The sequence below is a fragment of the Pleurodeles waltl genome, chromosome 8, assembly GCF_031143425.1.
Source record: "Pleurodeles waltl isolate 20211129_DDA chromosome 8, aPleWal1.hap1.20221129, whole genome shotgun sequence".
Classification (NCBI taxonomy): domain Eukaryota; kingdom Metazoa; phylum Chordata; class Amphibia; order Caudata; family Salamandridae; genus Pleurodeles; species Pleurodeles waltl.
In genome coordinates this window covers 1,516,455,832-1,516,476,910 of record NC_090447.1, presented here as the reverse complement: position 1 = coordinate 1,516,476,910, position 21,079 = coordinate 1,516,455,832, and the positions used below count along the sequence as shown (strand labels likewise).

Genomic DNA, 21,079 nt, shown 5'->3' with positions numbered 1-21,079 from the left:
CCTATTCAGAGTTTAGAAAAAAAGAAGTACCTACCTCGCGTAGCAAAAAAGTAAAGGAGTAATTGCCCCCAGTTAGCTACAGAAGGATACAGCAAAGTGTAACACATAGCTGTACCCTCACAGTGAATGATTGCGACTTATATTTCTTGTCTACAATGATTAACAATAATAAGGAAGGCACTGTGAAAAAACGGGCTGAAAGAGCTCAGTTGCGAGGACGTCAAACTTTAGATCTAAGGGTCCCTGGTTAAATCCTTGGTTTGGTCAAAGACTGAGCAGCTAGTTCGTCAGGCAAGTTTCTTTTTTGGAGTCAGCTTCCGGTGACGTTTTATTTAATTAATAAAACCTTTCATCAACCTAATTGACATACCATCAGTACAAGACAGTACGTGTTTTCTATCTTTCTTTGAGAATGGATTCCACCTCTCTTGCCTTCAGCTTTGACTTCCATTATTTGCCGTTTCTATCTCGATTTTAGGGTAAACTGTAGCCTGCATCATTTTCCATCTAACCTTGGACCAAAGTGTCAGATGATATAGCTTGCTTCCTCATGCCACACATTTCTGTGTATTAGATTGCTAGCCTATTTAGCGTTTAGAAAAAAAGAAATACCTAGCTTGCGCAATAAAAAATAAATTGACTAATTGTGCCCAGTTAGCTGCAGAAGGATACAGCATACTTTAACACATAGATGTACCCTCCTAGTGATTGATCAGATGCCCACTTGTTGCCTGCAATGATTAAGAATCATCAGGAAGGTATTCTCTGACAACTGGCCGAAATAGCTCATTTGGGAGAGCGTTAAACTGAAGATCTAAAGCTCTCTGGTTCAATCCCGGGTTTTGGCAAGGACTGAGCACCTAGCTAATTAGGTGTAGTTCTCTCTTGGAGTCAGCTTCAGTAGACATTTTAGTTCATAGATGAAACCTTTTAATAACCTGTTCGACATACCATCAGTAGAGCACAGCACTTGCGTTCTATCTTCCTTTCAAAATGGCTTCCACCTCTCTTGCCTTCAGCTTTGACTTCCATTATTTCCAGTTTCTATCTTGATTTTAATGTAAACCTTAGGCTGCATCATCTTACATTTTCCCATGAACCAAGCTGTCAGATGATATAGCTTGCTTACTCATCCCACACATTTGTGTGCCTATTCAGAGTTTGGAATAAAAGAAGTACCTAGGTTGCGCACCAAAAAAGTAAATGAGTAATTGCACCCAGTTAGCTGCAGAAGGATACCGGAAGTTTAAGACATAGCTGTACCCTCAAAGTGAATGATTTCGAGGTGTATGTCTTGTCTACAATGATTAAGAAGAATACGGAGGGACATGTGAAATAAGTGGCCGAAATAGCTCAGTTGGGAGAGCGTTAGACTGAAGATCTAAAGGTCCCTGGTTCAATCCCGGGTTTCGGCAAAGACTCAGAAGACAGCTTGTTAGGCGTGTTTCTTTCTTGGATTCAGCTTCTGGTGACGTTTTATTTAATTGATAAAACCTTTCATCAACCTAATTGACATACCATCAGTACAAGACAGTACGTGTTTTCTATCTTCCTTTGAAAATGGTTTCCACCTCTCTTGCCTTCAGCTTTGACTTCGATTATTTGCCGTTTCTATCTCGATTTTAGGGTAAACTGTAGCCTGCATCATTTTCCATCTAACCTTGGACCAAAGTGTCAGATGATATAGCTTGCTTCCTCATGCCACACATTTCTGTGTATTAGATTGCTAGCCTATTTAGCGTTTAGAAAAAAAGAAATACCTAGCTTGCGCAATAAAAAATAAATTGACTAATTGTGCCCAGTTAGCTGCAGAAGGATACAGCATACTTTAACACATAGATGTACCCTCCTAGTGATTGATCAGATGCCCACTTGTTGCCTACAATGATTAAGAATCATCAGGAAGGTATTCTCTGACAACTGGCCGAAATAGCTCAGTTGGGAGAGCGTTAGACTGAAGATCTAAAGGTCCCTGGTTCAATCCCGGGTTTCGGCAAGGACTGAGCACCTAGCTAATTAGGTGTAGTTCTCTCTTGGAGTCAGCTTCAGTAGACATTTTAGTTCATAGATGAAACCTTTCAATAACCTGATCGACATACCATCAGTAGAGCACAGCACTTGCGTTCTATCTTCCTTTCAAAATGGCTTCCACCTCTCTTGCCTTCAGCTTTGACTTCCATTATTTCCAGTTTCTATCTTGATTTTAATGTAAAGCTTAGGCTGCATCATCTTCTATTTTCCCATGAACCAAGCTGTCAGATGATATAGCTTGCTTACTCATCCCACACATTTGAGTGCCTATACAGAGTTTGGAATAAAAGAAGTACCTAGGTTGCGCACCAAAAAAGTAAATGAGTAAATGCACCCAGTTAGCTGCAGAAGGATACCGGAAGTTTAAGACATAGCTGTACCATCAAAGTGAATGATGTGGAGGTGTATGTCTTGTCTACAATGATTAAGAAGAAAACGGAGGGACCTGTGAAATAACTGGCCGAAATAGCTCAGTTGGGAGAGCGTTAGACTGAAGATCTAAAGGTCCCTGGTTCAATCCCGGGTTTCGGCAAAGACTCAGAAGACAGCTTTTTAGGCGTGTTTCTTTCTTGGATTCAGCTTCTGGTGACGTTTTATTTAATTGATAAAACCTTTCATCAACCTAATTGACATACCGTCAGTACAAGACAGTACTTGTTTTCTATCTTCCTTTCAAAATGGATTCCACCTCTCTTGCCTTCAGCTTTGACTTCCATTATTTACTGTTTCTATCTTGATTTTTAGGTAACCCGCAGTCTGCATCAGTCTCCATCTTCCCTTGAACCAAAGTGTCGGATGAAATAGCTTGCTTACTCATGCCACACATTTCTGTGCATTAGATTGCTAGCCTATTTAGAGTTTAGAAAAAAAGAAATACCTAGCTTGCAGAATAAAAAACAAATTCCCTAATTACACCCAGTTAACTGGAGAAGGATACAACAAAGTTTAAGACATAGCTGTACCCTCACAGTGAATGATTTAGACTTCTGTGTCTTGTCTACAATGATTAAAAATGATACGGAAAGCTTTTCATGACACCTGGCTAAAATATCTCAGTTAGGATAATGTTAGACTAAAGATAAAAAAGGTCCTTGGTTCAATCCTGGGTTGTGCCAAAGACCAAGCACTCAGCTTGTTAGGCATGTTTCTTTCTTGGAGTCACTCTCAAGTGACATTTTATTTCATTGATAAAAACTTGCATCAACCTGATCGACATGCCATCGGTACAAAAGAGAACTTATTTTCTATCTTCCTTTCAAAATGGCTTCCACCTCTCTTGCCTTCAGCTTTGACTTCCATTATTTCCCGTTTCTATCTTGATTTTAATGTAAACCGTAGCCGGCGTCATCTTCCATTTTCCCATGAGCCAAACTGTCAGATGATATAGCTTGCTTGGTCATGCCACACATTTCTGTTTATGAGAGTGGTAGCCTATTCAGAGTTTAGAAAAAAAGAAGTACCTACCTCGCGTAGCAAAAAAGTAAAGGAGTAATTGCCCCCAGTTAACTACAGAAGGATACAGCAAAGTGTAACACATAGCTGTACCCTCACAGTGAATGATTGCGACTTATATTTCTTGTCTCCAATGATTAACAATAATAAAGAAGGCACTGTGAAAAAACGGGCTGAAAGAGCTCAGTTGCGAGGACGTCAAACTTTAGATCTAAGGGTTCCTGGTTAAATCCTTGGTTTGGTCAAAGACTGAGCAGCTAGTTCGTCAGGCAAGTTTCTTTTTTGGAGTCAGCTTCCGGTGACGTTTTATTTAATTAATAAAACCTTTCATCAACCTAATTGACATACCATCAGTACAAGACAGTACGTGTTTTCTATCTTTCTTTGAAAATGGATTCCACCTCTCTTGCCTTCAGCTTTGACTTCCATTATTTGCCGTTTCTATCTCGATTTTAGGGTAAACTGTAGCCTGCATCATTTTCCATCTAACCTTGGACCAAAGTGTCAGATGATATAGCTTGCTTCCTCATGCCACACATTTCTGTGTATTAGATTGCTAGCCTATTTAGCGTTTAGAAAAAAAGAAATACCTAGCTTGCGCAATAAAAAATAAATTGACTAATTGTGCCCAGTTAGCTGCAGAAGGATACAGCATACTTTAACACATAGATGTACCCTCCTAGTGATTGATCAGATGCCCACTTGTTGCCTGCAATGATTAAGAATCATCAGGAAGGTATTCTCTGACAACTGGCCGAAATAGCTCATTTGGGAGAGCGTTAAACTGAAGATCTAAAGCTCTCTGGTTCAATCCCGGGTTTTGGCAAGGACTGAGCACCTAGCTAATTAGGTGTAGTTCTCTCTTGGAGTCAGCTTCAGTAGACATTTTAGTTCATAGATGAAACCTTTTAATAACCTGTTCGACATACCATCAGTAGAGCACAGCACTTGCGTTCTATCTTCCTTTCAAAATGGCTTCCACCTCTCTTGCCTTCAGCTTTGACTTCCATTATTTCCAGTTTCTATCTTGATTTTAATGTAAAGCTTAGGCTGCATCATCTTCCATTTTCCCATGAACCAAGCTGTCAGATGATATAGCTTGCTTACTCATCCCACACATTTGTGTGCCTATTCAGAGTTTGGAATAAAAGAAGTACCTAGGTTGCGCACCAAAAAAGTAAATGAGTAATTGCACCCAGTTAGCTGCAGAAGGATACCGGAAGTTTAAGACATAGCTGTACCCTCAAAGTGAATGATTTCGAGGTGTATGTCTTGTCTACAATGATTAAGAAGAATACGGAGGGACATGTGAAATAAGTGGCCGAAATAGCTCAGTTGGGAGAGCGTTAGACTGAAGATCTAAAGGTCCCTGGTTCAATCCCGGGTTTCGGCAAAGACTCAGAAGACAGCTTGTTAGGCGTGTTTCTTTCTTGGATTCAGCTTCTGGTGACGTTTTATTTAATTGATAAAACCTTTCATCAACCTAATTGACATACCATCAGTACAAGACAGTACGTGTTTTCTATCTTCCTTTGAAAATGGTTTCCACCTCTCTTGCCTTCAGCTTTAACTTCGATTATTTGCCGTTTCTATCTCGATTTTAGGGTAAACTGTAGCCTGCATCATTTTCCATCTAACCTTGGACCAAAGTGTCAGATGATATAGCTTGCTTCCTCATGCCACACATTTCTGTGTATTAGATTGCTAGCCTATTTAGCGTTTAGAAAAAAAGAAATACCTAGCTTGCGCAATAAAAAATAAATTGACTAATTGTGCCCAGTTAGCTGCAGAAGGATACAGCATACTTTAACACATAGATGTACCCTCCTAGTGATTGATCAGATGCCCACTTGTTGCCTACAATGATTAAGAATCATCAGGAAGGTATTCTCTGACAACTGGCCGAAATAGCTCAGTTGGGAGAGCGTTAGACTGAAGATCTAAAGGTCCCTGGTTCAATCCCGGGTTTCGGCAAGGACTGAGCACCTAGCTAATTAGGTGTAGTTCTCTCTTGGAGTCAGCTTCAGTAGACATTTTAGTTCATAGATGAAACCTTTCAATAACCTGATCGACATACCATCAGTAGAGCACAGCACTTGCGTTCTATCTTCCTTTCAAAATGGCTTCCACCTCTCTTGCCTTCAGCTTTGACTTCCATTATTTCCAGTTTCTATCTTGATTTTAATGTAAAGCTTAGGCTGCATCATCTTCTATTTTCCCATGAACCAAGCTGTCAGATGATATAGCTTGCTTACTCATCCCACACATTTGTGTGCCTATACAGAGTTTGGAATAAAAGAAGTACCTAGGTTGCGCACCAAAAAAGTAAATGAGTAAATGCACCCAGTTAGCTGCAGAAGGATACCGGAAGTTTAAGACATAGCTGTACCATCAAAGTGAATGATTTGGAGGTGTATGTCTTGTCTACAAAGATTAAGAAGAAAACGGAGGGAGCTGTGAAATAACTGGCCGAAATAGCTCAGTTGGGAGAGCGTTAGACTGAAGATCTAAAGGTCCCTGGTTCAATCCCGGGTTTCGGCAAAGACTCAGAAGACAGCTTTTTAGGCGTGTTTCTTTCTTGGATTCAGCTTCTGGTGACGTTTTATTTAATTGATAAAACCTTTCATCAACCTAATTGACATACCATCAGTACAAGACAGTACTTGTTTTCTATCTTCCTTTCAAAATGGATTCCACCTCTCTTGCCTTCAGCTTTGACTTCCATTATTTACTGTTTCTATCTTGATTTTTAGGTAACCCGCAGTCTGCATCAGTCTCCATCTTCCCTTGAACCAAAGTGTCGGATGAAATAGCTTGCTTACTCATGCCACACATTTCTGTGCATTAGATTGCTAGCCTATTTAGAGTTTAGAAAAAAAGAAATACCTAGCTTGCACAATAAAAAACGAATTCCCTAATTACACCCAGTTAACTGGAGAAGGATACAGCAAAGTTTAAGACATAGCTGTACCCTCACAGTGAATGATTTAGACTTCTGTGTCTTGTCTACAATGATTAAAAATGATACGGAAAGCTTTTCATGACACCTGGCTAAAATATCTCAGTTGGGAGAATGTTAGACTAAAGATAAAAAAGGTCCTTGGTCCAATCCTGGGTTGTGCCAAAGACCAAGCACTCAGCTTGTTAGGCATGTTTCTTTCTTGGAGTCACTCTCAAGTGACATTTTATTTCATTGATAAAAACTTGCATCAACCTGATCGACATGCCATCGGTACAAAAGAGAACTTATTTTCTATCTTCCTTTCAAAATGGCTTCCACCTCTCTTGCCTTCAGCTTTTACTTCCATTATTTCCCGTTTCTATCTTGATTTTAATGTAAACCGTAGCCGGCGTCATCTTCCATTTTCCCATGAGCCAAACTGTCAGATGATATAGCTTGCTTGGTCATGCCACACATTTCTGTTTATGAGAGTGGTAGCCTATTCAGAGTTTAGAAAAAAAGAAGTACCTACCTCGCGTAGCAAAAAAGTAAAGGAGTAATTGCCCCCAGTTAGCTACAGAAGGATACAGCAAAGTGTAACACATAGCTGTACCCTCACAGTGAATGATTGCGACTTATATTTCTTGTCTACAATGATTAACAATAATAAAGAAGGCACTGTGAAAAAACGGGCTGAAAGAGCTCAGTTGCGAGGACGTCAAACTTTAGATCTAAGGGTTCCTGGTTAAATCCTTGGTTTGGTCAAAGACTGAGCAGCTAGTTCGTCAGGCAAGTTTCTTTTTTGGAGTCAGCTTCCGGTGACGTTTTATTTAATTAATAAAACCTTTCATCAACCTAATTGACATACCATCAGTACAAGACAGTACGTGTTTTCTATCTTTCTTTGAAAATGGATTCCACCTCTCTTGCCTTCAGCTTTGACTTCCATTATTTGCCGTTTCTATCTCGATTTTAGGGTAAACTGTAGCCTGCATCATTTTCCATCTAACCTTGGACCAAAGTGTCAGATGATATAGCTTGCTTCCTCATGCCACACATTTCTGTGTATTAGATTGCTAGCCTATTTAGCGTTTAGAAAAAAAGAAATACCTAGCTTGCGCAATAAAAAATAAATTGACTAATTGTGCCCAGTTAGCTGCAGAAGGATACAGCATACTTTAACACATAGATGTACCCTCCTAGTGATTGATCAGATGCCCACTTGTTGCCTGCAATGATTAAGAATCATCAGGAAGGTATTCTCTGACAACTGGCCGAAATAGCTCATTTGGGAGAGCGTTAAACTGAAGATCTAAAGCTCTCTGGTTCAATCCCGGGTTTTGGCAAGGACTGAGCACCTAGCTAATTAGGTGTAGTTCTCTCTTGGAGTCAGCTTCAGTAGACATTTTAGTTCATAGATGAAACCTTTTAATAACCTGTTCGACATACCATCAGTAGAGCACAGCACTTGCGTTCTATCTTCCTTTCAAAATGGCTTCCACCTCTCTTGCCTTCAGCTTTGACTTCCATTATTTCCAGTTTCTATCTTGATTTTAATGTAAACCTTAGGCTGCATCATCTTACATTTTCCCATGAACCAAGCTGTCAGATGATATAGCTTGCTTACTCATCCCACACATTTGTGTGCCTATTCAGAGTTTGGAATAAAAGAAGTACCTAGGTTGCGCACCAAAAAAGTAAATGAGTAATTGCACCCAGTTAGCTGCAGAAGGATACCGGAAGTTTAAGACATAGCTGTACCCTCAAAGTGAATGATTTCGAGGTGTATGTCTTGTCTACAATGATTAAGAAGAATACGGAGGGACCTGTGAAATAAGTGGCCGAAATAGCTCAGTTGGGAGAGCGTTAGATTGAAGATCTAAAGGTCCCTGGTTCAATCCCGGGTTTTGGCAAGGACTGAGCACCTAGCTAATTAGGTGTAGTTCTCTCTTGGAGTCAGCTTCAGTAGACATTTTAGTTCATAGATGAAACCTTTTAATAACCTGATCAACATACCATCAGTAGAGCACAGCACTTGCGTTCTATCTTCCTTTCAAAATGGCTTCCACCTCTGTTGCCTTCAGCTTTGACTTCCATTATTTCCAGTTTCTATCTTGATTTTAATTTAAAGCTTAGGCTGCATCATCTTCCATTTTCCCATGAACCAAGCTGTCAGATGATATAGCTTGCTTACTCATCCCACACATTTGTGTGCCTATTCAGAGTTTGGAATAAAAGAAGTACCTAGGTTGCGCACCAAAAAAGTAAATGAGTAATTGCACCCAGTTAGCTGCAGAAGGATACCGGAAGTTTAAGACATAGCTGTACCCTCAAAGTGAATGATTTCGGGGTGTATGTCTTGTCTACAATGATTAAGAAAAATACGGAGGGACCTGCGCAATAAGTGGCCGAAATAGCTCAGTTGGGAGAGCGTTAGACTGAAGATCTAAAGGTCCCTGGTTCAATCCCGGGTTTCGGCAAAGACTCAGAAGACAGCTTGTTAGGCGTGTTTCTTTCTTGGATTCAGCTTCCGGTGACGTTTTATTTAATTAATAAAACCTTTCATCAACCTAATTGACATACCATCAGTACAAGACAGTACTTGTTTTCTAACTTCCTTTCAAAATGGATTCCACCTCTCTTGCCTTCAGCTTTGACTTCCATTATTTGCCGTTTCTATCTCGATTTTAGGGTAAACTGTAGCCTGCATCATTTTCCATCTAACTTTGGACCAAAGTGTCAGATGATATAGCTTGCTTCCTCATGCCACACATTTCTGTGTATTAGATTGCTAGCCTATTTAGCGTTTAGAAAAAAAGAAATACCTAGCTTGCGCAATAAAAAATAAATTGACTAATTGTGCCCAGTTAGCTGCAGAAGGATACAGCATACTTTAACACATAGATGTACCCTCCTAGTGATTGATCAGATGCCCACTTGTTGCCTACAATGATTAAGAATCATCAGGAAGGTATTCTCTGACAACTGGCCGAAATAGCTCAGTTGGGAGAGCGTTAGACTGAAGATCTAAAGGTCCCTGGTTCAATCCCGGGTTTCGGCAAGGACTGAGCACCTAGCTAATTAGGTGTAGTTCTCTCCTGGAGTCAGCTTCAGAAGACATTTTAGTTCATAGATGAAACCTTTTAATAACCTGATCGACATACCATCAGTAGAGCACAGCACTTGCGTTCTATCTTCCTTTCAAAATGGCTTCCACCTCTCTTGCCTTCAGCTTTGACTTCCATTATTTCCAGTTTCTATCTTGATTTTAATGTAAAGCTTAGGCTGCATCATCTTCCATTTTCCTATGAACCAAGCTGTCAGATGATATAGCTTGCTTACTCATCCCACACATTTGTGTGCCTATTCAGAGTTTGGAATAAAAAAAAAGTACCTAGGTTGCGCACCAAAAAAGTAAATGAGTAATTTCACCCAGTTAGCTGCAGAAGGATACCGGAAGTTTAAGACATAGCTGTACCCTCAAAGTGAATGATTTCGAGGTGTATGTCTTGTCTACAATGATTAAGAAAAATACGGAGGGACCTGCGCAATAAGTGGCTGAAATAGCTCAGTTGGGAGAGCGTTAGACTGAAGATATAAAGGTCCCTGGTTCAATCCCGGGTTTCGGCAAAGACTCAGAAGACAGCTTGTTAGGCGTGTTTCTTTCTTGGATTCAGCTTCTGGGGACGTTTTATTTAATTGGTAAAATCTTTCATCAACCTAATTGACATACCATCAGTACAAGACAGTACTTGTTTTCTATCTTCCTTTCAAAATGGATTCCACCTCTCTTGCCTTCAGCTTTGACTTCCATTATTTACTGTTTCTGTCTTGATTTTTAGGTAACCCGCAGTCTGCATCAGTCTCCATCTTCCCTTGAACCAAAGTGTCGGATGAAATAGCTTGCTTACTCATGCCACACATTTCTGTGCATTAGATTGCTAGCCTATTTAGAGTTTAGAAAAAAAGAAATACCTAGCTTGCACAATAAAAAACAAATTCCCTAATTACACCCAGTTAACTGGAGAAGGATACAACAAAGTTTAAGACATAGCTGTACCCTCACAGTGAATGATTTAGACTTCTGTGTCTTGTCTACAATGATTAAAAATGATACGGAAAGCTTTTCATGACACCTGGCTAAAATATCTCAGTTAGGATAATGTTAGACTAAAGATAAAAAAGGTCCTTGGTTCAATCCTGGGTTGTGCCAAAGACCAAGCACTAAGCTTGTTAGGCATGTTTCTTTCTTGGAGTCACTCTCAAGTGACATTTTATTTCATTGATAAAAACTTGCATCAACCTGATCGACATGCCATCGGTACAAAAGAGCACTTATTTTCTATCTTCCTTTCAAAATGGCTTCCACCTCTCTTGCCTTCAGCTTTGACTTCCATTATTTCCCGTTTCTATCTTGATTTTGATGTAAACCGTAGCCGGCGTCATCTTCCATTTTCCCATGAGCCAAACTGTCAGATGATATAGCTTGCTTGGTCATGCCACACATTTCTGTTTATGAGAGTGGTAGCCTATTCAGAGTTTAGAAAAAAAGAAGTACCTACCTCACGTAGCAAAAAAGTAAAGGAGTAATTGCCCCCAGTTAGCTACAGAAGGATACAGCAAAGTGTAACACATAGCTGTACCCTCACAGTGAATGATTGCGACTTATATTTCTTGTCTACAATGATTAACAATAATAAGGAAGGCACTGTGAAAAAACGGGCTGAAAGAGCTCAGTTGCGAGGACGTCAAACTTTAGATCTAAGGGTCCCTGGTTAAATCCTTGGTTTGGTCAAAGACTGAGCAGCTAGTTCGTCAGGCAAGTTTCTTTTTTGGAGTCAGCTTCCGGTGACGTTTTATTTAATTAATAAAACCTTTCATCAACCTAATTGACATACCATCAGTACAAGACAGTACGTGTTTTCTATCTTTCTTTGAAAATGGATTCCACCTCTCTTGCCTTCAGCTTTGACTTCCATTATTTGCCGTTTCTATCTCGATTTTAGGGTAAACTGTAGCCTGCATCATTTTCCATCTAACCTTGGACCAAAGTGTCAGATGATATAGCTTGCTTCCTCATGCCACACATTTCTGTGTATTAGATTGCTAGCCTATTTAGCGTTTAGAAAAAAAGAAATACCTAGCTTGCGCAATAAAAAATAAATTGACTAATTGTGCCCAGTTAGCTGCAGAAGGATACAGCATACTTTAACACATAGATGTACCCTCCTAGTGATTGATCAGATGCCCACTTGTTGCCTACAATGATTAAGAATCATCAGGAAGGTATTCTTTGACAACTGGCCGAAATAGCTCAGTTGGGAGAGCGTTAGACTGAAGCTCTAAAGGTCCCTGGTTCAATCCTGGGTTTCGGCAAGGACTGAGCACCTAGCTAATTAGGTGTAGTTCTCTCTTGGAGTCAGCTTCAGTAGACATTTTAGTTCATAGATGAAACCTTTCAATAACCTGATCGACATACCATCAGTAGAGCACAGCACTTGCGTTCTATCTTCCTTTCAAAATGGCTTCCACCTCTCTTGCCTTCAGCTTTGACTTCCATTATTTCCAGTTTGTATCTTGATTTTAATGTAAAGCTTAGGCTGCATCATCTTCTATTTTCCCATGAACCAAGCTGTCAGATGATATAGCTTGCTTACTCATCCCACACATTTGTGTGCCTATTCAGAGTTTGGAATAAAAGAAGTACCTAGGTTGCGCACCAAAAAAGTAAATGAGTAAATGCACCCAGTTAGCTGCAGAAGGATACCGGAAGTTTAAGACATAGCTGTACCCTCAAAGTGAATGATTTCGAGGTGTATGTCTTGTCTACAATGATTAAGAAGAAAACGGAGGGACCTGTGAAATAACTGGCCGAAATAGCTCAGTTGGGAGAGCGTTAGACTGAAGATCTAAAGGTCCCTGGTTCAATCCCGGGTTTCGGCAAAGACTCAGAAGACAGCTTGTTAGGCGTGTTTCTTTCTTGGATTCAGCTTCTGGTGACGTTTTATTTAATTGATAAAATCTTTCATCAACCTAATTGACATACCATCAGTACAAGACAGTACTTGTTTTCTATCTTCCTTTCAAAATGGATTCCACCTCTCTTGCCTTCAGCTTTGACTTCCATTATTTACTGTTTCTGTCTTGATTTTTAGGTAACCCGCAGTCTGCATCAGTCTCCATCTTCCCTTGAACCAAAGTGTCGGATGAAATAGCTTGCTTACTCATGCCACACATTTCTGTGCATTAGATTGCTAGCCTATTTAGAGTTTAGAAAAAAAGAAATACCTAGCTTGCACAATAAAAAACGAATTCCCTAATTACACCCAGTTAACTGGAGAAGGATACAGCAAAGTTTAAGACATAGCTGTACCCTCACAGTGAATGATTTAGACTTCTGTGTCTTGTCTACAATGATTAAAAATGATACGGAAAGCTTTTCATGACACCTGGCTAAAATATCTCAGTTGGGAGAATGTTAGACTAAAGATAAAAAAGGTCCTTGGTCCAATCCTGGGTTGTGCCAAAGACCAAGCACTCAGCTTGTTAGGCATGTTTCTTTCTTGGAGTCACTCTCAAGTGACATTTTATTTCATTGATAAAAACTTGCATCAACCTGATCGACATGCCATCGGTACAAAAGAGCACTTATTTTCTATCTTCCTTTCAAAATGGCTTCCACCTCTCTTGCCTTCAGCTTTGACTTCCATTATTTCCAGTTTCTATCTTGATTTTAATGTAAAGCTTAGGCTGCATCATCTTCTATTTTCCCATGAACCAAGCTGTCAGATGATATAGCTTGCTTACTCATCCCACACATTTGTGTGCCTATTCAGAGTTTGGAATAAAGAAGTACCTAGGTTGCGCACCAAAAAAGTAAATGAGTAAATGCACCCAGTTAGCTGCAGAAGGATACCGGAAGTTTAAGACATAGCTGTACCCTCAAAGTGAATGATTTCGAGGTGTATGTCTTGTCTACAATGATTAAGAAGTTTACGGAGGGACCTGTCAAATGACTGGCTGAAATAGCTCAGTTGGGAGAGCGTTAGACTGAAGATATAAAGGTCCCTGGTTCAATCCCGGGTTTTGGCAAAGACTCAGAAGACAGCTTGTTAGGCGTGTTTCTTTCTTGGATTCAGCTTCTGGTGACGTTTTATTTAATTGATAAAATCTTTCATCAACCTAATTGACATACCATCAGTACAAGACAGTACTTGTTTTCTATCTTCCTTTCAAAATGGATTCCACCTCTCTTGCCTTCAGCTTTGACTTCCATTATTTACTGTTTCTGTCTTGATTTTTAGGTAACCCGCAGTCTGCATCAGTCTCCATCTTCCCTTGAACCAAAGTGTCGGATGAAATAGCTTGCTTACTCATGCCACACATTTCTGTGCATTAGATTGCTAGCCTATTTAGAGTTTAGAAAAAAAGAAATACCTAGCTTGCACAATAAAAAACAAATTCCCTAATTACACCCAGTTAACTGGAGAAGGATACAGCAAAGTTTAAGACATAGCTGTACCCTCACAGTGAATGATTTAGACTTCTGTGTCTTGTCTACAATGATTAAAAATGATACGGAAAGCTTTTCATGACACCTGGTTTAAATATCTCAGTTAGGAGAATGTTAGACTAAAGATAAAAAAGGTCCTTGGTCCAATCCTGGGTTGTGCCAAAGACCAAGCACTCAGCTTGTTAGGCATGTTTCTTTCTTGGAGTCACTCTCAAGGGACATTTTATTTCATTGATAAAAACTTGCATCAACCTGATCGACATGCCATCGGTACAAACGCGCACTTGTTTTCTATCTTCCTTTCAAAATGGCTTCCACCTCTCTTGCCTTCAGCTTTGACTTCCATTATTTCCCGTTTCTATCTTGATTTTGATGTAAACCGTAGCCGGAGTCATCTTCCATTTTCCCATGAGCCAAACTGTCAGATGATATAGCTTGCTTGGTCATGCCACACATTTCTGTTTATGAGAGTGGTAGCCTATTCAGAGTTTAGAAAAAAAGAAGTACCTACCTCACGTAGCAAAAAAGTAAAGGAGTAATTGCCCCCAGTTAGCTACAGAAGGATACAGCAAAGTGTAACACATAGCTGTACCCTCACAGTGAATGATTGCGACTTATATTTCTTGTCTACAATGATTAACAATAATAAGGAAGGCACTGTGAAAAAACGGGCTGAAAGAGCTCAGTTGCGAGGACGTCAAACTTTAGATCTAAGGGTCCCTGGTTAAATCCTTGGTTTGGTCAAAGACTGAGCAGCTAGTTCGTCAGGCAAGTTTCTTTTTTGGAGTCAGCTTCCGGTGACGTTTTATTTAATTAATAAAACCTTTCATCAACCTAATTGACATACCATCAGTACAAGACAGTACGTGTTTTCTATCTTTCTTTGAAAATGGATTCCACCTCTCTTGCCTTCAGCTTTGACTTCCATTATTTGCCGTTTCTATCTCGATTTTAGGGTAAACTGTAGCCTGCATCATTTTCCATCTAACCTTGGACCAAAGTGTCAGATGATATAGCTTGCTTCCTCATGCCACACATTTCTGTGTATTAGATTGCTAGCCTATTTAGCGTTTAGAAAAAAAGAAATACCTAGCTTGCGCAATAAAAAATAAATTGACTAATTGTGCCCAGTTAGCTGCAGAAGGATACAGCATACTTTAACACATAGATGTACCCTCCTAGTGATTGATCAGATGCCCACTTGTTGCCTACAATGATTAAGAATCATCAGGAAGGTATTCTTTGACAACTGGCCGAAATAGCTCAGTTGGGAGAGCGTTAGACTGAAGATCTAAAGGTCCCTTGTTCAATCCCGGGTTTCGGCAAGGACTGAGCTCCTAGCTAATTAGGTGTAGTTCCCTCTTGGAGTCAGCTTCAGTAGACATTTTAGTTCATAGATGAAACCTTTCAATAACCTGATCGACATACCATCAGTAGAGCACAGCACTTGCGTTCTATCTTCCTTTCAAAATGGCTTCCACCTCTCTTGCCTTCAGCTTTGACTTCCATTATTTCCAGTTTGTATCTTGATTTTAATGTAAAGCTTAGGCTGCATCATCTTCTATTTTCCCATGAACCAAGCTGTCAGATGATATAGCTTGCTTACTCATCCCACACATTTGTGTGCCTATTCAGAGTTTGGAATAAAAGAAGTACCTAGGTTGCGCACCAAAAAAGTAAATGAGTAAATGCACCCAGTTAGCTGCAGAAGGATACCGGAAGTTTAAGACATAGCTGTACCCTCAAAGTGAATGATTTCGAGGTGTATGTCTTGTCTACAATGATTAAGAAGAAAACGGAGGGAGCTGTGAAATAACTGGCCGAAATAGCTCAGTTGGGAGAGCGTTAGACTGAAGATCTAAAGGTCCCTGGTTCAATCCCGGGTTTCGGCAAAGACTCAGAAGACAGCTTTTTAGACGTGTTTCGTTCTTGGATTCAGCTTCTGGTGACGTTTTATTTAATTGATAAAACCTTTCATCAACCTAATTGACATACCATCAGTACAAGACAGTACTTGTTTTCTATCTTCCTTTCAAAATGGATTCCACCTCTCTTGCCTTCAGCTTTGACTTCCATTATTTACTGTTTCTGTCTTGATTTTTAGGTAACCCGCAGTCTGCATCAGTCTCCATCTTCCCTTGAACCAAAGTGTCGGATGAAATAGCTTGCTTACTCATGCCACACATTTCTGTGCATTAGATTGCTAGCCTATTTAGAGCTTAGAAAAAAAGAAATACCTAGCTTGCACAATAAAAAACGAATTCCCTAATTACACCCAGTTAACTGGAGAAGGATACAGCAAAGTTTAAGACATAGCTGTACCCTCACAGTGAATGATTTAGACTTCTGTGTCTTGTCTACAATGATTAAAAATGATACGGAAAGCTTTTCATGACACCTGGCTAAAATATCTCAGTTGGGAGAATGTTAGACTAAAGATAAAAAAGGTCCTTGGTTCAATCCTGGGTTGTGCCAAAGACCAAGCACTCAGCTTGTTAGGCATGTTTCTTTCTTGGAATCACTCTCAAGTGACATTTTATTTCATTGATAAAAACTTGCATCAACCTGATCGACATGCCATCGGTACAAAAGAGCACCTATTTTCTATCTTCCTTTCAAAATGGCTTCCACCTCTCTTGCCTTCAGCTTTGACTTCCATTATTTCCCGTTTCTATCTTGATTTTAATGTAAACCGTAGCCGGCGTCATCTTCCATTTTCCCATGAGCCAAACTGTCAGATGATATAGCTTGCTTGGTCATGCCACACATTTCTGTTTATGAGAGTGGTAGCCTATTCAGAGTTTAGAAAAAAAGAAGTACCTACCTCGCGTAGCAAAAAAGTAAAGGAGTAATTGCCCCCAGTTAGCTACAGAAGGATACAGCAAAGTGTAACACATAGCTGTACCCTCACAGTGAATGATTGCGACTTATATTTCTTGTCTACAATGATTAACAATAATAAGGAAGGCACTGTGAAAAAACGGGCTGAAAGAGCTCAGTTGCGAGGACGTCAAACTTTAGATCTAAGGGTCCGTGGTTAAATCCTTGGTTTGGTCAAAGACTGAGCAGCTAGTTCGTCAGGCAAGTTTCTTTTTTGGAGTCAGCTTCCGGTGACGTTTTATTTAATTAATAAAACCTTTCATCAACCTAATTGACATACCATCAGTACAAGACAGTACGTGTTTTCTATCTTTCTTTGAAAATGGATTCCACCTCTCTTGCCTTCAGCTTTGACTTCCATTATTTGCCGTTTCTATCTCGATTTTAGGGTAAACTGTAGCCTGCATCATTTTCCATCTAACCTTGGACCAAAGTGTCAGATGATATAGCTTGCTTCCTCATGCCACACATTTCTGTGTATTAGATTGCTAGCCTATTTAGCGTTTAGAAAAAAAGAAATACCTAGCTTGCGCAATAAAAAATAAATTGACTAATTGTGCCCAGTTAGCTGCAGAAGGATACAGCATACTTTAACACATAGATGTACCCTCCTAGTGATTGATCAGATGCCCACTTGTTTCCTCCAATGATTAAGAATCATCAGGAAGGTATTTTCTGACAACTGGCCAAAATAGCTCAGTTGGGAGAGCGTTAGACTGAAGATCAAAAGGTCCCTGGTTCAATCCCGGGTTTCGGCAAGGACTGAGCACCTAGCTAATTAGGTGTAGTTCTCTCTTGGAGTCAGCTTCAGTAGACATTTTAGTTCATAGATGAAACCTTTCAATAACCTGATCGACATACCATCAGTAGAGCACAGCACTTGCGTTCTATCTTCCTTTCAAAATGGCTTCCACCTCTCTTGCCTTCAGCTTTGACTTCCATTATTTCCAGTTTCTATCTTGATTTTAATGTAAAGCTTAGGCTGCATCATCTTCTATTTTCCCATGAACCAAGCTGTCAGATGATATAGCTTGCTTACTCATCCCACACATTTGTGTGCCTATTCAGAGTTTGGAATAAAAGAAGTACCTAGGTTGCGCACCAAAAAAGTAAATGAGTAAATGCACCCAGTTAGCTGCAGAAGGATACCGGAAGTTTAAGACATAGCTGTACCCTCAAAGTGAATGATTTCGAGGTGTATGTCTTGTCTACAATGATTAAGAAGAAAACGGAGGGACCTGTGAAATAACTGGCCGAAATAGCTCAGTTGGGAGAGCGTTAGACTGAAGATCTAAAGGTCCCGGGTTTCGGCAAAGACTCAGAAGACAGCTTGTTAGGCGTGTTTCTTTCTTGGATTCAGCTTCTGGTGACGTTTTATTTAATTGATAAAACCTTTCATCAACCTAATTGACATACCATCAGTACAAGACAGTACGTGTTTTCTATCTTCCTTTGAAAATGGTTTCCACCTCTCTTGCCTTCAGCTTTGACTTTGATTATTTGCCGTTTCTATCTCGATTTTAGGGTAAACTGTAGCCTGCATCATTTTCCATCTAACCTTGGACCAAAGTGTCAGATGATATAGCTTGCTTCCTCATGCCACACATTTCTGTGTATTAGATTGCTAGCCTATTTAGCGTTTAGAAAAAAAGAAATACCTAGCTTGCGCAATAAAAAATAAATTGACTAATTGTGCCCAGTTAGCTGCAGAAGGATACAGCATACTTTAACACATAGATGTACCCTCCTAGTGATTGATCAGATGCCCACTTGTTGCCTACAATGATTAAGAATCATCAGGAAGGTATTCTCTGACAACTGGCCGAAATAGCTCAGTTGGGAGAGCGTTAGACTGAAGATCTAAAGGTCCCTGGTTCAATCCCGGGTTTCGGCAAGGACTGAGCACCTAGCTAATTAGGTGTAGTTCTCTCTTGGAGTCAGCTTCAGTAGACATTTTAGTTCATAGATGAAACCTTTCAATAACCTGATCGACATACCATCAGTAGAGCACAGCACTTGCGTTCTATCTTCCTTTCAAAATGGCTTCCACCTCTCTTGCCTTCAGCTTTGACTTCCATTATTTCCAGTTTCTATCTTGATTTTAATGTAAAGCTTAGGCTGCATCATCTTCTATTTTCCCATGAACCAAGCTGTCAGATGATATAGCTTGCTTACTCATCCCACACATTTGTGTGCCTATTCAGAGTTTGGAATAAAAGAAGTACCTAGGTTGCGCACCAAAAAAGTAAATGAGTAAATGCACCCAGTTAGCTGCAGAAGGATACCGGAAGTTTAAGACATAGCTGTACCATCAAAGTGAAAGATTTGGAGGTGTATGTCTTGTCTACAATGATTAAGAAGAAAACGGAGGGAGCTGTGAAATAACTGGCCGAAATAGCTCAGTTGGGAGAGCGTTAGACTGAAGATCTAAAGGTCCCTGGTTCAATCCCGGGTTTCGGCAAAGACTCAGAAGACAGCTTTTTAGGCGTGTTTCTTTCTTGGATTCAGCTTCTGGTGACGTTTTATTTAATTGATAAAACCTTTCATCAACCTAATTGACATACCATCAGTACAAGACAGTACTTGTTTTCTATCTTCCTTTCAAAATGGATTCCACCTCTCTTGCCTTCAGCTTTGACTTCCATTATTTACTGTTTCTATCTTGATTTTTAGGTAACCCGCAGTCTGCATCAGTCTCCATCTTCCCTTGAACCAAAGTGTCGGATGAAATAGCTTGCTTACTCATGCCACACATTTCTGTGCATTAGATTGCTAGCCTATTTAGAGTTTAGAAAAAAAGAAATACCTAGCTTGCAGAATAAAAAACAAATTCCCTAATTACACCCAGTTAACTGGAGAAGGATACAACAAAGTTTAAGACATAGCTGTACCCTCACAGTGAATGATTTAGACTTCTGTGTCTTGTCTACAATGATTAAAAATGATACGGAAAGCTTTTCATGACACCTGGCTAAAATATCTCAGTTAGGATAATGTTAGACTAAAGATAAAAAAGGTCCTTGGTTCAATCCTGGGTTGTGCCAAAGACCAAGCACTCAGCTTGTTAGGCATGTTTCTTTCTTGGAGTCACTCTCAAGTGACATTTTATTTCATTGATAAAAACTTGCATCAACCTGATCGACATGCCATCGGTACAAAAGAGAACTTATTTTCTATCTTCCTTTCAAAATGGCTTCCACCTCTCTTGCCTTCAGCTTTGACTTCCATTATTTCCCGTTTCTATCTTGATTTTAATGTAAACCGTAGCCGGCGTCATCTTCCATTTTCCCATGAGCCAAACTGTCAAATGATATAGCTTGCTTGGTCATGCCACACATTTCTGTTTATGAGAGTGGTAGCCTATTCAGAGTTTAGAAAAAAAGAAGTACCTACCTCGCGTAGCAAAAAAGTAAAGGAGTAATTGCCCCCAGTTAGCTACAGAAGGATACAGCAAAGTGTAACACATAGCTGTACCCTCACAGTGAATGATTGCGACTTATATTTCTTGTCTACAATGATTAACAATAATAAGGAAGGCACTGTGAAAAAACGGGCTGAAAGAGCTCAGTTGCGAGGACGTCAAACTTTAGATCTAAGGGTCCCTGGTTAAATCCTTGGTTTGGTCAAAGACTGAGCAGCTAGTTCGTCAGGCAAGTTTCTTTTTTGGAGTCAGCTTCCGGTGACGTTTTATTTAATTAATAAAACCTTTCATCAACCTAATTGACATACCATCAGTACAAGACAGTACGTGTTTTCTATCTTTCTTTGAAAATGGATTCCACCTCTCTTGCCTTCAGCTTTGACTTCCATTATTTGCCGTTTCTATCTCGATTTTAGGGTAAACTGTAGCCTGCATCATTTTCCATCTAACCTTGGACCAAAGTGTCAGATGATATAGCTTGCTTCCTCATGCCACACATTTCTGTGTATTAGATTGCTAGCCTATTTAGCGTTTAGAAAAAAAGAAATACCTAGCTTGCGCAATAAAAAATAAATTGACTAATTGTGCCCAGTTAGCTGCAGAAGGATACAGCATACTTTAACACATAGATGTACCCTCCTAGTGATTGATCAGATGCCCACTTGTTGCCTGCAATGATTAAGAATCATCAGGAAGGTATTCTCTGACAACTGGCCGAAATAGCTCATTTGGGAGAGCGTTAAACTGAAGATCTAAAGCTCTCTGGTTCAATCCCGGGTTTTGGCAAGGACTGAGCACCTAGCTAATTAGGTGTAGTTCTCTCTTGGAGTCAGCTTCAGTA

General features: G+C 39.8%; 13 non-coding genes across 13 annotated transcripts; all 13 read left to right on the top strand.

Annotated features, from left to right (window-relative positions):
* The first annotated feature begins 1,342 nt into the window (after positions 1-1,342).
* Positions 1,343-1,415, top strand: TRNAF-GAA (transfer RNA phenylalanine (anticodon GAA)). Its single transcript has one exon. It is a non-coding gene; the product is annotated as a tRNA-Phe (tRNA).
* A 508-nt stretch (positions 1,416-1,923) lies between these two features.
* On the top strand, positions 1,924-1,996 carry TRNAF-GAA (transfer RNA phenylalanine (anticodon GAA)). Its single transcript has one exon. It is a non-coding gene; the product is annotated as a tRNA-Phe (tRNA).
* A 494-nt stretch (positions 1,997-2,490) lies between these two features.
* TRNAF-GAA (transfer RNA phenylalanine (anticodon GAA)) lies at positions 2,491-2,563 on the top strand. The gene has a single exon. It is a non-coding gene; the product is annotated as a tRNA-Phe (tRNA).
* Positions 2,564-4,803: 2,240 nt separating this feature from the next.
* Positions 4,804-4,876, top strand: TRNAF-GAA (transfer RNA phenylalanine (anticodon GAA)). Its single transcript has one exon. It is a non-coding gene; the product is annotated as a tRNA-Phe (tRNA).
* Positions 4,877-5,384: 508 nt separating this feature from the next.
* Positions 5,385-5,457, top strand: TRNAF-GAA (transfer RNA phenylalanine (anticodon GAA)). Its single transcript has one exon. It is a non-coding gene; the product is annotated as a tRNA-Phe (tRNA).
* A 494-nt stretch (positions 5,458-5,951) lies between these two features.
* On the top strand, positions 5,952-6,024 carry TRNAF-GAA (transfer RNA phenylalanine (anticodon GAA)). The gene has a single exon. It is a non-coding gene; the product is annotated as a tRNA-Phe (tRNA).
* Positions 6,025-8,264: 2,240 nt separating this feature from the next.
* TRNAF-GAA (transfer RNA phenylalanine (anticodon GAA)) lies at positions 8,265-8,337 on the top strand. The gene has a single exon. It is a non-coding gene; the product is annotated as a tRNA-Phe (tRNA).
* A 494-nt stretch (positions 8,338-8,831) lies between these two features.
* Positions 8,832-8,904, top strand: TRNAF-GAA (transfer RNA phenylalanine (anticodon GAA)). Its single transcript has one exon. It is a non-coding gene; the product is annotated as a tRNA-Phe (tRNA).
* Positions 8,905-9,412: 508 nt separating this feature from the next.
* Positions 9,413-9,485, top strand: TRNAF-GAA (transfer RNA phenylalanine (anticodon GAA)). The gene has a single exon. It is a non-coding gene; the product is annotated as a tRNA-Phe (tRNA).
* Positions 9,486-12,294: 2,809 nt separating this feature from the next.
* TRNAF-GAA (transfer RNA phenylalanine (anticodon GAA)) lies at positions 12,295-12,367 on the top strand. Its single transcript has one exon. It is a non-coding gene; the product is annotated as a tRNA-Phe (tRNA).
* Positions 12,368-15,756: 3,389 nt separating this feature from the next.
* On the top strand, positions 15,757-15,829 carry TRNAF-GAA (transfer RNA phenylalanine (anticodon GAA)). The gene has a single exon. It is a non-coding gene; the product is annotated as a tRNA-Phe (tRNA).
* Positions 15,830-18,638: 2,809 nt separating this feature from the next.
* On the top strand, positions 18,639-18,711 carry TRNAF-GAA (transfer RNA phenylalanine (anticodon GAA)). Its single transcript has one exon. It is a non-coding gene; the product is annotated as a tRNA-Phe (tRNA).
* A 494-nt stretch (positions 18,712-19,205) lies between these two features.
* On the top strand, positions 19,206-19,278 carry TRNAF-GAA (transfer RNA phenylalanine (anticodon GAA)). Its single transcript has one exon. It is a non-coding gene; the product is annotated as a tRNA-Phe (tRNA).
* The last annotated feature ends 1,801 nt before the right edge of the window (positions 19,279-21,079 follow it).